The sequence below is a fragment of the Lissotriton helveticus genome, chromosome 7 (assembly GCF_964261635.1).
Source record: "Lissotriton helveticus chromosome 7, aLisHel1.1, whole genome shotgun sequence".
NCBI classification, from domain to species: domain Eukaryota; kingdom Metazoa; phylum Chordata; class Amphibia; order Caudata; family Salamandridae; genus Lissotriton; species Lissotriton helveticus.
Window position 1 is genome coordinate 1375532874 of NC_136068.1, and position 18812 is coordinate 1375551685.

The following is an 18812-nucleotide window of genomic DNA, read 5'->3' on the forward strand; positions in this document are numbered from 1 at the left end:
ACCGTACGGCGTCGAAGACTCGAAAGATGATCAAAAAGGATCGTATAAAGTTTAGTAAAAAAATGACTAAGGTACCACTTTTTCCGGATCTGCGCTGCTGGCGCGGAAAAAAGAAGAACTGACGTCAGCACGCGGAGACGGTGTCTAAGTACTCCGACGACGTCATCACGGTGCCGACGACGCACGCGGAGTCGCAGACGATGCCTACCGACGCGCAAGGGTACTGCTACGCAAAAAATTCCGGATCCAGTCTGACGTCTGGGGATATTCTAAGGTAAGGAATCTATCACTAACGTGTCTCTTTCAGATATTTATAAGCCTGTGCCTACCGTGTAGCGATATGCGTTTAGTGTTAGTGCAGCAATGAGACCACATAGCATCGTCTATAGGCATGTCCAGATCGCGCTGCCAGGCCAACCTAACCTTTGTGTACTGGTTTGCTCTATGTGACATTGCTAACTTATTTAAGTTAGAAACGAGCTTGCAGGGGGATTTAGTTTTAATAAGATATGACAGTTCTTTTACTTCAGGGGGATCGCAGAAGTCGTCCCCTAGCTGTTGTATAGGGCCCTGCGCACCCTATGGAACTGAAAACGTTGTAGCAAGGTGGGTGCTACTGTGGGGACGGTGGTTTCCTCCCATGTTTTAGCAACCCCATCTGTGAACAAGTCTCCTGCTTTATCTATGCCCAATGCTCGCATCGCTCGTACGACCCCTCCATCTCTGCAGGGGGCCAACCAGACTGTCCAGTCTATTGGCATATCTGGAGAGTATAGTAATACCCCCGCCTGTTGCTGTAACACACAGTGCCATGCGTGTCTCGTCGAGTTGAGCGAGTCTAGAATACCCGTCCTGCGATCAATCGGCCCCAGTGTAACTGCTGGCAGGGGGAGGGGGTCAACAAAGTGCTTCTCGGTCGAAGATATGGTATAGTATCCGCCCCATGGACCCAACCATGTGCCTGTGCTCCCTGCGCCACTCTGTAATATAACTCAAAATCAGGCGCACCCAGTCCTCCCAGGTGGTATGGCAGGGTGAGCACTCGCCATTGTACTCATGCCTGCTTGCCTGCCCAAGCCAATCTTATCAGTGATTTATTGATTCTGGAAAAGACGTAATGTGGCAGCATGTTGGCAAATAAGAAGAGGAACCTGGGCAGCACCACCATCTTCATGATGGAGACCCTGCCGATTAATAATAACGGCAGTCCTATCCAGACCACAACATCATCCTCTATTTTTGTGACAGCAGTGCCATAATTCTCATGGAACACGATGTCCGAGTCTGTGTGCAGTCTGATGCCGAGGTACCTGACCGAGTCCTCTGACCATTGCAGTGGGTACTCCATCTCAAAATGCGCAGTAGCTGGGGTAAGCGGGAAGGCTATGGATTTTGTCCAATTAACCCTTAATCCAGATAGAGCACCAAAGTGTACCACCTCTTTGAGAACCGGAGAGAGGTTATTTTCTGGGTCCCTTACGTATAATAGTGTATCATCGGCGTATGTAGAGACCACAAACTCATAGGTAGGGAATCTGACCCCTCTATGTCCATGGTATTCCCTGAGCGTTCATGCCAAGGGTTCTGCAACTAGGGCGTATAATGTTGGTGACAAGGGGCATCCCTGCCGGGCTCCCCTGGAGATGGAAATGGCCTCAGTAACGAGATTACCTAGCCGTATACGTGCTAAGGGGGAGTTGTACAACACTCCTATCATTTGGAGGAACGCAGGACCGAGTCCCATTCTGGGCAGCACCTGCCGCAGGAAGGGCCACTCCACCGAGTCGAAAGCTTTTTCCATATCAAGGAACACCGCAATGGCTCTTGTGTCTTGTCTGACATGTTTTATTGTTCCGAATACCGTGCGAGATTGTAGGTGAGGCTCCTCTCTGGTATGAACCCCGCCTGTTCCGGAGCAACTAGCTCTGGGGTCAATAGGGTTAAGCGGTTAGCCAAAATATTTGTGTACAATTTCGTGTCCATGTTTAGTAGGGAGAGCGGCCGATAAGAGCTACACTGCTCAGGGGGTTTACCCGGCTACGGGATAGCCACCAACATAGCTTCCCTCATAGATTGTGGCATCGTGCCTGTAATGCATAATAATGTTGAGATGTGTGGAAGCAGTAGATCTACAAAACCTTTATAGAAGCCTACTGTTAGGCCGTCCATCCCTGGGGCGCTGGCTGCCCTCATTCCCGCCAGTGCCTCCATGATCTCGTCTTTTTCAATGGGGTGCATTAGGAATTTTCTATGTGTGTCCGACAGGAAGGGAAGCTTGATGTGTTCTAGATAGTCTAAAATCTCATCATCCATTCCCGAAGAGCGGGAGGCATCCGGCTTCGCGTAGTATTCCTTTAACTTATTAGCAATGTCCCCTTCTTCTGTTAGCAATGTCCCCCCCATCCGCTCGAATTTCAGTGATCAGTGTTTTGCAGCGCTTGGCCTTCAACATATGAGCCAGTACCGATCCTGGTCTGTCGCCTTCCCCATATGCTCGTGCTGTGGCGTACTTGCCCTGGTGTTTCACCTCACTATCCGCTGTCTCCTGGTAATCTACTAGTAAATCCCGGATTACACCTGTGGCATCCTCCTCTTCCCCGACGGGTTGTCTAGCTTCCAGCGTGGCTAATTCCTGTTCCATGGTCGACAACCTCCGTCTTATGGAGCGCAGTACCCCTGAGTGCTTAGACATAACCACCCCCTGGATATACACCTTGAAGGTTTCCCACACTGTCTAGGAACTGTCAACTGACCCGATGTTTGTTGCGAAATATGTCTCTATCGCCTCTGCCATCTCCTCCTTGAAGAGAGGGTCCAGAAGTGAATAGGGGGGGAAACGCCATGTAAAAGGAGGAATTGTTTTCTTAGGCGTGGAGAGTACCAGTAAGAGGGGTGAGTGTTTGGACAAAGTACGCGGCAAGACCTGGCAGGAGCGGATCTGGGATAATAGGGGCGCCGACGCAAACCAGTAGTCTATTTGTGTATGTAAATTGTGGTATGCAGAATAGTGAGTAAAACCTCCGTCTGTCGGGGTGTCTCCCTCCAAATATCAGACAGGTCATTACTGATCATAGCTCTTTCTATAGCTCTGACTGCCCGTACTGGTCGTCTCGCCGGGCCTCCTGACCTGTCTAAATCATGGTTGCGAAGTAGGTTAAAATCCCCGCCCCAGAGAATTTGTGTCGATGCATAACTACTTATCTTGTTAGCCAAAGTGGCAAAGAACTCCGGGCAGTCATAGTTGGGACCGTAGACATTAACTAGGAGTAGATCCAACCCCCTCCCCAAGCACTTAGATATCAAAAATCATCCATCCGCTAAAATCATCCATCCGCTGTCATCTATTGTAACGTATAGTCATATCTGGGGTTAACCCATGTTCGTACCCCTCTGGCATGAGAGGTAAAGCCAGAGGCGTTTATATTGCCCACAAGTCCCCTGTGTCGCAAGCATTGGACTATGTGGTGGTAGGTGAGTCTCTTGAAGTAAGGCTACATCTACGTTGTGTCTGGTAAGGTAGTTAAGTACCTTGTGGAGTTTGCGATGATCATTTAGGCCTTTAACGTTCCATGACAGAATTCTAAGGAAATCTATAGCTCAGAGGGTGGCGGTTCCATTAGCCCCTGCCATCATGTCTATCCACTATCACAGTGTTTTCCGACTCTAGAGGGATGTGAGTGATGTATGCATCTTGTAATACTATGGCTGACATCTCAAACAACAAAAACAACAACAACAATACTCTCACCCATCCCCTCCCTCCGCCCTCCCACAGCAGACCACCCACAACTCGGTCGCGCATCATCCCCAAAAGCATCCACCCGTTCCCCCCACCACCCCCGCCAAACCCTAGTAACTGTGATGGCATTTAGAGCTCGTGGGCAGAGGTCACTCTGTTTGCAGCAATCGGTCAAACACAGACACTCTCTCATCCCGGCCCCCCACGTGACAGCCAATAGAACAACAGCCCCCACCATATTGTGCTTCTCAGCTAATCGAACCACTGGTCTCACACCGCAGCCCTGCACATTCCCCTGTGCTAGTGTAACATATATTGCCACATTCCTGTACCTTACTTTTCTCCCCCGTCCCCTTATTACTTATCGGATTTGTATTAGGTGGTCAGTCTCAGTCCTGTTCCTCAAGTGACCCTCCGGCCGCCTCATCCAGGAGCTGCCGCTCCGGGATCCGTCGCTGTTTTTTGGACCAGTCTTTTAATGCCTTCTGGAGCACCTGTACATCAGTGAATATGTGGGAGCGACCTTGTTTATTCACACGCAGTTTTGCCGGATAGAGCATAGCGTAGTCTAGGCCTAGTTCTCGGAGACGTTTTTTCATGGGCACAAATTGTCTGCGCGATTCCTGCACGCGGGCGGTGAAATCCGGAAAGAGCGAGATGTTCGAACCTTCGTATGCCAGTGCCTGTTTGTCCCTTGCCGCCCGCAAGGCGGCGTCCCTGTCCCGGTAATTTAACAATTTGGCTATGATTGGACATGGTGGGGCCCCCGGCTGCGGCCGGGGCCCCAAGGAGCGGTGCACCCTCGCTACTACAAACATATTTGAGAAGACCTCTGCTCCCAGGAGGTTAACCAGCAGCTTCTCCGCAAACAGTTCCATGTTGCCAGTGGGCATCGTCTCTGGCAAGCCCGTTATGTGTAGCATCTTGAGCGTGCTTCCAAATCCTCTGTTTTATCTTGCAACACACGGATAACCCTTCCGAGTTGTTTGTGGTCAGAGTCGAGTGTAGTTTGCGCCTCCTCTACCTCCGTGAGTCGCCTTTCGGACATGTCCAAACGCTCCGCGTGTTTGTCCAGTGTTTCCCCATTCTGTCCATCCAGTATGAGAGGGCATCTATCTTCGTGCCCAATGAGGTGATGCTGCCCTGCAGTCCTTTTTCCATGGACCGCAACATGCTCCTGATGTCCGTCTCATCATCTGGGGGGCTGAAGTTCTACTGGATTCCTCCGTCGCAGTGTTGTGAGATTTAGAGCGTTTTTGTTCAAAAGTTAGCTTAGGCTGTGTTCTATCCCTCCTGCCCATTGTAGACTCCTAACGCGGACACTCTGCCATGTGATCTTTGGCGCCCCTGCAGGAAGTAGTCCGGTAGTGGCCAATCTGTTGGTCTCCTCTTCTAAAGTTGCCTTCGGCTGTAAGGTTCGCGGTCTGGGAATATGCGCCCCAAGCTAGGCAGAATCCTTCTTAGCAACCCTGGGATATTCCTCTCAACCTTGTGTGTACCCCCGCTGGCTCCCAGCTACTCTGCAGCCAATGTATGCCTTTCCACTCTGTGTCGTTGAAAGCGTGGGGTTCAGTTTCCGGCTTCGGCTCAGTTTTTGCGCCCCAGGAGGGCCCCTCGCGCTGTCAACTCTGCGCAGCTCTGGCAACTAACTTCGATCTGTAGTAATAGCCTGCCTGACTATTTGACCAGCAATAGATCCTCTGCATAGGTGCGTATTCCACCAGTTCTTGCCCCAGCACGCCCAGTCAATTACTTCAGAACTGCATCTCCAGGGGCCTGTTCACCTTGCTTCTATATCACTAGGAGTAGGGGCACTCCAGGTCGCACTGTCCACTCATTGGTTGCCAGCACGGTGCAGTTTAGTGTCCTTTCTAGCACTGCAGGTGCTCCTCCATGCCTCCTGTCATCAGGCTGAATAGCGGCCCCCCGCTGCTGCTCAGCGCCGACCGGGCATTCAGCACGAACCATGTGCAATCTTCTTTTTGTTGTTAATTGCGGCGGATTATGCCCCCAATCACTGCTTCCTACAGCGCCCACGGTGGGTCAGGCGCAGCGCGGCTCCAGCTGTCCCCCGCAGGGCCACGGGGCAGCGCGCCGATGTCGCGTCCAGATCGCTCGCGTCCCAGCGATGCAATCAGGCCGGTGCAGCTCCCACAAGCGCTACGCAGCGTTGTGCACCTCTTGCCCGGTCCGCGCCGTTCACGGCCGAGACCTGACCCCTTAGGCACAGGGGACCGGGTGGCTGTCCAAATACAGCGCGGCACGTTCAGTAATGTGACCCCGCCTCTTCCAGAACCCCAGCTCGGGGCTTTGCGGCCGGCTGCTTCACCAATTTATTCCGCCCGAATCTCCAATTTCTCTGGGATTAGGGGGGTCAGAGTTGTATCGCCAGACAGCGGCTGCTTTCCGACGGCTGTATCACGATCCAGCAGTCATCCTTGCGGTGTCAGGCTGTCGGATCATTGGAGGATAGGTGGCTGGTTTTGTGGGGCTCGAGACTTAAGCGTCTATCTTGGACTTGATCTAGCTCCGCCCCCCAAGGTTGCACATAGTTAATGGCAAGAGGCAGCCAACAATTCGAAATGCTCTGGTAGGCACCATTTCTGAGTCCACAGCATGTTTAAACAAGCATTGGCATAGCCAATAGGTCTCACCGTTGGGACCTTATTAGTGTTTATCCATGTAACAGTTGTTGTTGCACCAAGGATATTGTGCTGCATAACTAAATACTTATAAGGTCTCAAAAGTAGCCAACATGATTGTCACAAAATTCCTCTCACTTTGAAGTCAGAGAAAAAAGTAAAGCCCAAGCTCCCTGGAAGACAGAGCCTGACATTTGACCACTGTCTTTGAATAAACAGCAAACGTATCAGGATAAGAAGATTTAAAGCCCCATTTACAGAATTTCAGTACTGTTAGAATAGAGTAATTAGAGTTTGGACAAGAGAAGGGACAAACTGAAACGGGTCAGCCTAAACAAAATAAAGTCATCAAACAGAAAGCAAGCAAATGTGAGTTACTAACTACAAAGCCAATGGTGGGCAACGGGTGGAATGCATTCCCACGGAAGGCTTCCGAATGTCCTCAAGATGTCGTTAGCAAACCAGCTTCCACTTAATCCCAGTTAATGTAAATAAAGCAGGATTCCAAATGCATGGATCATGTTTGATGTATCCGGGGTGATGTAACAGCAAACATTCTTGGAGAAACGTCCCAACAACTTTTATAAAACGAGACAGAAATCTCAAACCCTGCAACATGCTCAGACGACTTCCATGTGCTGGGCATGTCTACCAACTGAGATGTGTAGGCAGTTGGACTCCTACTTACCTCCCAGAGCTCTGAATATCTAACACACATACTCTAGCACACACACTCTAGCACACACAAGTTGTACCAGAACACGGTACAAGCAACATCATTACAAACCGACTCATAAATGCTGCAAGACCAATCTAATGGCACTTTATCAAGGATGGTAACACAACTTATGCAATACCTGCTTATGACCATCTGAGGCTTCATACATGTTTTATAAAGTGGAGTGTGAAAAAGACGACTACTATAGGATGAGCCAGGCTGATCGGACTACAAAAAGTCCTTCACCCACCACGGCAAGCCTGGGCGGCTGTCACGTGGAGAGAGCAGGTCAGTGCAGGGAGGGGATTCAGCAGTCCTGGAGTCAAACTGCTCTGTGATAAGAGATCTTGCTGATGATTTGATCTAAGGCTGGCTGGGAAAATGTATGGCGATGTGTGGGCAGGAAGAGCAATGGGCTGCGAAGGTCATGGAGTGGGGCTGTCTGGGAGAGGTACAGGCATGGAGGGGTGGGACAGAGCCATGTGGGCAGAAACAGGTAAAAGAGGATTGTGCGGCCAGGGAACAGTGTAGACTCGGAGAGATGTTCGCTGGGAGAAGGGCGACAGTTAACTGCGGGATGGGAGAGCTGCTAGCAGGAAGATGTGTGTGCAGGGAATGGTGCAGGCAGTGGTAGGTTCATGCAGGGCAGGATGAGGTGCAGGATGAGGTGCGCGCTGGAAGGTGTAGGCAAAGAGAGGTAGAGCAGGGACCAGGAAAAGGTAGGGTCAGGCGGCCGGGGGGCACGCAAAGATAGCGGATGACAGGCCCAGGCAAGGAGAGCAATGGACTCAGAGGTGTAGGCTGAGAAAGGCACTAGTTGACAGATGTAGGCTAGAGGTATGCAAACAGAATGAGGTGGAGGCTGACATAGGGGGGGCAGGGAGAAGTGTGTGCTGGGAAAGGTAGAGGTAGTTCGAGGTACGGGCAGGGAGAGATGTTAACAGGGAAAGGTATGGGCAAAAAGCCAAAGTGAAACCGGTAAGCTCTATCATATTAACAAGCACGCGAGTGGTGTGTGCGTGCGCGCGCAGCCTGCTCGGACGAAGCAGAATGAGAATAACAAGCACACGAGTGGTGCATGCGTGAGAGCGTGCGCAGCCTGCTCTTTTTTTAAGCACATACTCGTGCTTGTGGTGGTGTCTGTGTGGTGAAGTTACCAAGACTGAACCAGGAAATGGCTATTAGGAAGCGGGGCAAGCATTTCGATTGGACAAGATTGTCAGGTGGGCCTAATAGGGAGTGAGGAAGGACTCAGTTAATAAAGATAAAAGAGGGACTGATAGTGGAGTGAGTGTAGAGGCCACTTAGGTAGTGATATGAGGTGAATTGGGTGAAGTGTTTTAGTGAAATAGTGGCAAACAACCAATTGGAACCAATTTACAGTGGTTTAACTTTTAAACCAGTGGAGGACAAATGAGCAACAATTCACAGTCGTACAGAAGGAACATTTATATTAAAGCTGTCCAGTCTTCAAGGCTGTTCAATCCTGTGTTTAGACTGTCAGTTTTTAAAATCCATTTTAGTTCCTCTTTACTCAGTATTCTGGCAATGTCTCCTCCTCTGGGAGGCAGTTTTATCACAGTGATCACAGTCCAACGAATATCATTTTCTGAGTGTCCATTATGTTCAAAATGCTCAACCAGTGGTGCGTTCGGTGTTTTACATCTTAATCTGCTTCGATGTTGGGAGATGTGCAAGCGGATTTTCTGCATGGTCTGCCCAACGTATATTTTATTACACGGACAGAAGATTGTGTATACCACATTACAAGTGTTGCAGTTTGTAAACATTTTCAATTCATTTCTGATGTCTCTGAATACAAATTCTTTATACTCTATTGTAAATTCACATACCACACAATTTCCACATTTTGAGTGCCCCTTAAGTGGTGCAAGGGACCAGAGATCATGTAGAGTAGGATGGCGATTTTTATTGGTGGGTAAAGCTGCGCGAACCAAATGATCTTTAATATTTTTGCTTTTCTTAAAAGCGAACATCGGCAGTTCTTCTAGGTCTAGGGTGCCGGCATTCAAAATAAGCCAAATCTTTCTGATGGTTTTGCGAATAGCATTTAAAACTGGGCAGAAGGTGGTAATGCATACCAAGCGCTCTGTGTGTCTTTTAGTTTTGGGCTCTAGTAGGGCTTCACGTGGACAATACCATGCTCTTTTCATTGCGTTCCGCAAAAGGCGGTGTGGGTATCCTCTGTAAGTGAGTTTGGAGCACAATGTTTTGGCCTCAAAAAAGTAATCAGTGTTTGAGCGAGCAAGTTTTCCTGATCCTGAGGAATTGTGAGAAGGGGAGACTGTCTCCAGGTGTACGCCACCACAAGCACGAGTATGTGCTTCGAAAAAGAGCTGAACGACGGCTAAAGGTCTAGGTGAGACCTAAAAAGCGACACTGCTGATGGCAGGAGTGAATGTTCTGGCAGTTGTCAGAATCTTGCTAGTTTATTTTCAGTGCTGGATAGGAACCTGTGAATGGTTTCTGGGAATGCGGTGCATAGAGAAAGGATAACTAGGCACTTCCTTCCAACCTCAGTAAAGTGAACACTGGGCAGATGGATCTGAGGAACACCTATTGATTAGGTCCCAAGCAGCAATTCAGTTTATTGGGTCTTCTACCTAAAAGGCCAAAGATATGAATGAATGTATGAAGGTGTATGCCTTCTACTATGCAGGACACAGTGTATCTAGAACACCCCTGAACCTAAAAACATGGTACCACATGACACCACTCCTTCAAGGTCTTCACAGGCTTATGTGCATGTCCCTAGTGGTGCTCTGCAATGCACTTTGAGAAATCTCTGTTGTACGCTCAACTTTAATTTAATTCAAACTTCAAAACTGTACCGGGTCAGAAATCTGAGACAAATTTGGTACCTCTACCTATCGCTTCCAGGTACAGAAAGACTTGGTTGGCGTTGAAATCATTTCAGTGCAGATGTTCCAGCCACACATAAACCCCGGCTTGCAACAAATCAGAAAACGGATGCTCAGCACCTCAGGGACACATCAGTGGTAAGCAATCGATTTCGAAATCCAAATACATCACAAATGTCCTGATAAACTCCATAACTACAACATACCCTGGTCGTGCTACTGGCATGTAGACTTCATTCTGGGGCCTTCTTCGTTTTTGGGGCACCCAATTTTCACAAGAAAAATAAGGTACAGATAAATCAGCCACGTGCTCTTTCGCCGAGCTTCCCTTCTCTTACCTGTCAAAACCGGGAGCGCTGGTGCTCCTAGAAAGTGGGAATTCCTCACTATGAAAAGGACTCTAAAAGTAGGCGTTTGCAGAGCAGATAAGTGCCTCAGAGCAACTCGAAGATACATTTTAAAGTAGAATTTTTTTTTATTCTGGAGCCTGGAAGCCGATGGCGCCTGATGCGGCTGCGGTTTCGGGATCTGCGCGTCTTCCTCTAACACGTTCTAATATTGTCAGCGCCGTGAAGTCCTGGCCGTCTCGCGGGAGGCGGGTGTTTGCGAAGATGCGGCGCTAATTAAAAAGGAAATAGGCAGGTGCTGAAAAGGGTGCCGCGCGGCCTCGCGCCAGCCGCCCACCTTTCGCGACAGCAGCATAAAGTGTCGGGGATAACAGTTGGCCGTCCCGCGGGGAGCAAGGAGGGGTCTTTGGCTCGGGAGGGGCTACCTACCATGGATGAATTTAAACATCTGGCATCAGATGAAGCAGGCTCGTTAACCTGTGAATTAATCAAACAGCGAGAAAAAAACAACTTTCATTAACATTCGGTACAGCGGCAGCCATATATTTATCATCTTCTGACGTGACACTCCGGTGCAGGCCAAGTAAACAAAACAAGAGATGGCCGCTTTGAAGTTCCGATGTCAACAGAATGTAATTTCAGCTTCAGAAGTAAAGTACCGGTCTAGTACAAAGCACCGGAGGTAAACAGAGGCAATATGACTATAATTAGGACCCCGAAGCGTCCTCCACGTCTTCCCCTTCGGAAATAACAAGTACGAAGATGGTTTAATCCGCAATTCATGCTTTGCACAGGAACAGGCAGGTCTCTAGATCACGTGCCTGTGCCTCCATTACCCTTGATTCATGAAGCATGGCAGTTTTAAAGAAATTATTACAAACACTGGCAAAGCTAAGAGGTCTGTCCTTGGTAAGGTGATTGGCTGTCCAATGTCGTATGCTGTGGTGGGTAGAAGAAGTGAGATGAGAATGGCAGTGGAAGAAGGTGGCTGACCGAGAGCCTTTGTATGCATGACAGATGTATTTTTATAGTGAATCCTTTTGGAAAACAAAAGCTGGCAAGACAGTTTAGGCCGTCGCTAGTGTTAACGTGGGATTTCTGGTCTATAGTTATAGATCTAGATCCCAACTCAGGTCGACTGAACCGTTGGTACCTGTCATTGAGTAAAAGGCAATCCACTACTAAGTTAATCAGTTAAAGACTTACTCCACTCTAAAGAACCACTCAAGCTTAAAAGTTTAAAAGTTTATTACAAAGCCAAACTTAACTGGAGATACAGACATCTCAAAATAAGATTCAAAAGATATACGGGTATCAATACAAACATGAATTTTCTAAATGCTCTTAGTCGGTAGAAGAATATCACCAAAACAAATTCTAGAATTATCAAAGTTACGAGGATAAACACAAGCTGTAGCTTATGAGTCATTTACAGAAAGGAAAGAAATCAGATTAGACTGTCCCTACACTAGACTAAGTGACATCCCTACTTAGCAAGATCTTAACCTAAAAAAGGTGTCAGCAGTGGTGTCTTCCAAAGAAGATCACGCACTTCCCTTAGTTTTTGTTTCAAAGTCGATGTCTCGCAGTTCTCTATCTGCCTACCCATCCGCTCTCTTAGGTTCCTCAGATCCTCTGCCTTGCCTCCACCCAGGGGTGCTGTCCCTAATACAAAATCACATTTACATTAGAAACGCCCCCAAAGACGCCCCTCACGTGGTGTTGGTTCTGGCGGCAACTTCCATGCTGGTACTCCTTCTAGGCCCATCGTTAGCGTTGACCTTGCTTCCCAGGCTCCTCTCCGGCAAGACGGTACCCCCAGGAAATTCCTGAAGACTCCTCCAGGCCTGTGCCAGGCTCTCTTGAACAAAAGTCTATTCATCACTTTCCTGATAAAACCCCCTCGCACCTGCAAAAGACACTTTCTCTGTGGGCCCCAAATTCCGGCCTCCACCATATCTTTAAGTCGTAAACCATGTAACAGGCTCTGCGTCCTGTGCCTAACACGACTTTTCTCTAACGAGCACATGCAGATCAAACGAAATGACTTTATCTATTCAGGCCTGATAGGATTCCATGAAACGGGCCTATGCACTTCTACAAAACATTTAATTTCTTTAGTTTAAACAATATTCTAACTTATTACACACAATGATTATATAAACGTCTAAAATATATATATATCAGTCTTAGGTTCAGAAATACTTGAATCATAATAACATTAAAATCCAGATCATGTGGAAATACATCAGTTTCTTGTACTCTTTGTGAACTGCCATGTGGCCTACACATTTCTACGTTTAACAGAATTACATTTTCCCTTACAACAGCCACATAACATGAGATTTCAACATCATTCTAACATCTCTGAACACATCTACATTTAGCTTTTCACACTCTATATAAGTATTCTATTCTAATTAAACACTATTATGTACTTTCACTCTATAGTTTCGACACTCTTATATAATGTTTACTAAACTACTACAACGTGCTTGTAAATATGGTGCACTTCTACAGTTTTCTTAATTTGCGCTCTCTCAATCCCCCCTTTGATGACTTTCAGTAGTCATCACCCTCAAAACACCATCCCTGAGGTATGGACTGAGTCAAACTGAAGTCGTTTCAGTACCCCCTCGTTTCATCGTCTCTAGAGCCTTTAGACTCCTGTACTGATTATCCTGCATCGCAGTCAATCTCCTTTCTTGCCTTCTCATTGTTCTTTGCAACTTGTTTGATCTATACCATTGATACAGCCGCACTAATCCCCACAAGGTGATTATACAAATCACTACTATGATAATAGGTTTCAGTATGTACCAAATGATATTCTTTCCTAGGTTGGCAAACCAACCTCCAACTTTACCCATTCCTTGACCTACCTTTTCCCACACTGTTACCTTTGTCAAATCCTCTATCTCATGATGTATTTCAGTAATGTTTCGAATGTACTTCTCTAACGGTTTTGAATTGTCTGGAATGTAAGTGCAACATTCCTGGACCTTCAAAGCCTTACAGACTCCTCCCTCTTTAGCTAACAGAACATCTAGAGCAAGTCGGTTCTGAAGAACCATTGCCCTTATCGATTGCATTTCTCCTTCCACCAGCATTAGTGATCTAGCAGTGCTGGCGGACAACCTATCTACAACTGTTGCCAGTCTTCTTATTTTAACATCATTTAGTGCTATCCCTAAGATAGGAAACATAGCACCAAATACGTCTCCAACTACCTCCTCAGCGCTTACATCCCTTCTTCCTCTAGCTTGTGTTTTCCCCTCTATGATTTCTAAATCCTTAGCATGGTATATTTTGGGGAAGACAATTGCCAAATAACATGATCCATACCAATTATCTGGTAGTTTCACGTATGCATTTCTTCCACAGACAAAATATACATTTGGGATCACCTGCATTTCCTTCAAGAAATCTTTAGAATAGTACTCTAATTGGAAAGCATGTTCACAACTTACTTTTCCCACAAACACATTCTCGTAATAAGTTTCACTTCTGTGTATGCACAGTTTCCCCCTTTTCTCTCTATCTAGAGCTATTGGACCATTGCTACCCTTTCTTTGGTGTGCCCTTTCTTCCTCGGTCCAATCTGTTTTCCATTGACCTGAAGATTTTAAAATCTTTTGTCTCCTGTATCGATCATCCACCTGCCCTACAAACTTTTTCTCAATCTCTGACACTTTACAAGTCAAATTATTTCTTCGGGCATGTGAAGTATCTAATGTTTTCCAAGGAAGTAAACATTTCTGTAATATGTCCTCACTCTTATAATAATCCCATTTATTTAAATGTTTGTAGTTCGGCACTTCTGGTAACACTGAATCAAAGTTCGAAAAATAGTATTCGAACCCATCCCGTTCATAAAATATGCTCAGCAACAAACTACATGTGATTCCATAAGTCAATGGAAGATGATGGTATCTGATACCTTCGTCTACAGAGGCTGGCAGTTTCATACAGACATAACAATTTTTAGCCTCCATAGCATCAACATATTCGTATAGCAATTTAGCATATGCATTCGATTTAAAGTTCCCCTGTGATTCATCTACATGTAACCTACGAGTCTCAGCTGCTAGTAAAGCTTTGTCTTTCTCTGTATTGTCCCCCTTTTTACTAGCAATAGTAGGTTTCTGTGTCGATGTAATCTTTGGTTTTGTTGTTGCTTTCTCTTCGTTTTCATGTCCCACTACATATGATATTGTAACCACTAAAGCTATAAGAAAAATCACTCCCACTAAAAGTGTGCCTATTATACATTTGGCCCTGCGGTTCGGGTTGCCAGCCTCCATGACCTCAAACAGTGTAGTTCCAAATTTCTTTCACCGCACAATGTCTCTTGTCGAACCACACCTGGAAGCTGATAATCTTCTCCGCAAGATCAGTCTTTGTGTTCTATAGCGACAGACAACCCTAGCCCTTCTCCGTCCACTAAATGGAAGCCCCTAGTTTCTTCTTCCACTCGGCGCTAGGTTATCTCTTCATTCATTTATTTACAAAGTCTTTAGCAATCTGGAATTATACGTGTTCCAACGACTCTCATCACACCTTCTAGTATTTCTAAACGAAGAAGGAGCTCCTCGAGTATTGGGCTCCTTGAACAACAAACCGGAAATTCTACTGTGTTTAAGACCAAGTCTCTTATTCCACTCAGGAGAGGAGGATAGACAATATTGAGAGTCAGCAATCCTTCGACCTCCAATCCTGGTATCAGCAACTCTATTTCCACTGTTATGATGGGGTCAATTCTGGTCAGGGTCACTTGCCTCACCCTCCCAGTTCTGCGTGCTTCTGACATCTGCAGCGAGGTAGGTCCACTCAGGAGTAGAGTATCTTCTGCAAGGCACTCGCACCCTCCTTGATCTCCTTGGGCCTTCCTGTTCCTGCTCTTGTACACCTTCGTCCAGATCCGAGTCTTCGGATATAGGAGCAAGAGTTTCCTCTCGAGCTGGCTTCAAGCTTGACCTCTTTTTTCTTTCAGGCCAAGTAGCTGCTCCACGCCTTGTCCTCCTATTTCTTGTCCTTTCACTCTGTTCTGGATCACTCTGGACTTGATCTGTGTCTGAGTTGTTTTCACAGCAGCTTCCTCCTTCAGTGGCAACTTCAGTTTCACTGCCGTTCTGTCTTTCTTCTTCTGGATCTGTAGCGCTCCCAACTTCTTCAGACACCCCCACAGCTTGACTGTTCCCCTCTAATGGCTCACCGTCCACAACTGAATCTTCATCTGCGAGAGGAGCTGTTTCTTCTAGGGGTGCTGGAACTCTTCGAGTATGGGAAGCATGGATCCAATTCGGCAACCCTCCACACTTCACAGCGGTGTTCGTGGTAAGGATGACCTGGTAGGCCCCTTCCAGCGCACGTCTAGGCAGTTCTTCCGGACATGTTTTTTCAGTAAAACCCAATCCCCTGGGCACAGATCATGACACAAGTCTCTGGAAGATTGAACCTCAGCAGCCTGCACCTGGAAGGACACAGAATGAATGGCGTCAGACAGTCCCTTGCAGTAATCCAGGATTAGGTCATCTGTAATGTTCAACAAAGCAGTGGTTGGGACAGTTGGAAGTCTCATTGCCCTCCCCATCAGGATCTCATGCGGAGAGAGACCTGTCCTCCTGTCTGGTGTGCTACGCATACTCATGAGTACCAAGGGCAGAGCATCAGGCCAACTTAAGGAAGTCGATGAACATACTTTGGCTATTCGGGACTTCAGCGTGCTGTTAATCTGCTCCACGATACCTGAAGCCTCTGGTCGATAGCTACAGTGCAACTTCTGATCAATGTTCAATGCAGAGCAAAGCATCTTCACAACTTCACTGGTAAAAGGAGTTCCTCGATCTGATTCCAGGGAGTTTGGCACCCCGTAGCGCGGGATCAACTCTCTAAGCAACAACTTTGCTACTGTGAGTGTGTCGCACCTGCGTGTAGGGTATGCTTTGACCCATCTGGAAAATATGCATACAACCACCAGAACATACCTGAGGTGGTTGCTTTTTGGCATTTCAATAAAATCTATTTGCATTCTATTGAAAGGTCCCCCAGACCTCCCAATGTGACTCATTGTAACCGGCGTTCTTTTCCCTACGTTCAGTTGCTGACATGTGACACATCTCCTACACACTGCTTCTGCTGCAATCCTAAACTTAGGGCAATACCAAGTCTGCCTGAATACCCTCAGCATGGCATCTCTTCCTAGGTGTACTGGACCATGTATCTGTCGTGCCATTGGACTCACTAATTCCTCAGGTAACACTGCTCTTCCATCTGCTGAAACCCAGAAATCCATTTCACTTCTCACACAACCTGCTGTTTCCCATGCCTTTTTCTCAGAATCAGGTGCATTTTCTTGCATGTTTTTCAAATCCTCCCAAGTATCTACTGTTTCTAGCATCATGTTTAATTCGGTCTTTTCCTGAACCCCACCTACTTCCACCTCCGTGAAAGAATATCCTTGCTCCGCACAATGGGCAACTTCATCTGCATATCTATTACCTTGTGACACAAAATCGGTATTTTTGGTGTGGGCTACACATTTGACGATTGCTATTTCAGCTGGACCTTGTAATGCTTCTAACAGTAATCGCACAAATTCCCCATTTCGAATAGGCGAACCAGAGGAGGTCATGTAACCTCTCTGAGACCACAACTGCCCAAAATCATGAACTACACCGAAACCATATTGGCTATCCGTATAGATGGTGACTCTAATTTTGTTTCCTGCTATACAGGCACGTGTCAATGCAATGATTTCTGCTACCTGAGCGGAGTGTACTCCTTCCAGGCAAGCGGCTTCCACAACTCCAGTAATGGTGCAAACAGCATAAGCTGCTCTCAACCGACCAGTATGGTCTCTTAAACATGAGCCATCAACAAAGAAAATCTCATCAGGGTCGATCAATGGCTCATCCACGATATCTGGTCTTGGTTTCGTGCATAGTTCAGTCACATCAAGGCAATCGTGATCTTCACATTCCTCGCCTTCTATATCGTTAGGAAGTGGCATCAATGTAGCAGGATTCAAAACAGAGCACCTCTTAAGGGTCACGTTCTCCGCAGCAAGTATAACTTGCTCGTAGCGCGTGAGCCTACTGTTGGTCATGTGCTGTGTCTTGGTCCTGGTCATCAACAATTCTACAGAATGCGGTACATACACCACTAACTGGTGTCCCATTACAATATTTTCACACTGTTCAATGCTGACACCTGTTGCAGCTACGGATTTGAGACATCCGGGCAACGCTGCGGCTACTGGATCTAAGGTAGCCGAAAAGTAAGCAACTGGTCTACGGGCATTTCCATGAATTTGCACTAAAACTGACAAAGCACAGCCTTCCCTCTCACAGCAGAAAAGTGCAAATGGTTTCTCATAATCTGGCATTCCCAAAGCCGGAGCACGGCACAAATCCTCTCTCAGCTGCAGGAACGCCATCAAACAATCATTGTCCCATGGTACCGGATCACTCACCTCCTTGTGCGTCAGTTTCTGTAAGGGTTTTGCTTTCAGTGAAAAGTTAGCTATCCACTGTCTGCAATAACCAACCATTCCTAGGAACATCCTGACTTCTCTCTGTGTCGTAGGCGCGTTCATTTTCATTATCGCCTCTATCCTATCGGGTGACACTTTGCGCTTTCCTTTTTCTATCCGGTGACCTAAGTACTGTACTTCTGTCAGACAATACTGCAATTTGCTCGGAGATACCTTGTGTCCATTTTCAGCTAAATGGTTCAGCAAGGCAATGGTATCTGTCTTACAAGCCTCTTCTGTTTCTGACGCAACAAGTAGGTCGTCTATGTACTGGACCAGAACCGAATTCTGGGGCAGTACCAGACTTTCAAGATTTTTCTTAAACAGCTGATTGAATATTGATGGGCTGTCTGTAAACCCTTGGGGGATACGACACCATGTTAAAACGCGATTTTCCATTTTAAAAGCGAAAAGGTACTGGCTCTCTTCATCCAGTGGGATTGAAAAGAAAGCCTGACAAAGATCTATCACTGTGAACCACTCAGCTTGGAATGGTATCTGAAACAATATCACTGATGGATTCGGTACCACTGGACAACATGAAACAACTATGTTGTTAATCTTTCGAAGATCCTGCACTATTCTAAATTTCCCACTAGGTTTCTGCAAACCCATAATCGGGGAGTTGCATGGACTTCCCACGATTTCCTTCAGTATTCCCTGTTGAATCATAGAGTCGATTACGGGCTTTATTCCTGCAATCGTCTCCGGGGTCAGTTTGTATTGGGGCGTTCTTGGATATTCAGCATTTGGTTTAACCATAATCTTCACTGGTTCTACTCCTTTGATCAGTCCTATCTCTTCCCCAGTAAAATCCCATACCTCGGATGACACTGCACCTCGTAAATCCCATGGGAGCTCCTCCACTGTCAGGGTAGGATACAGTTCTATGCATGTTCTCGAATTAACAACCTTGAAGGTAGCATCATCGTCTGTAGTCTGTACCTCTA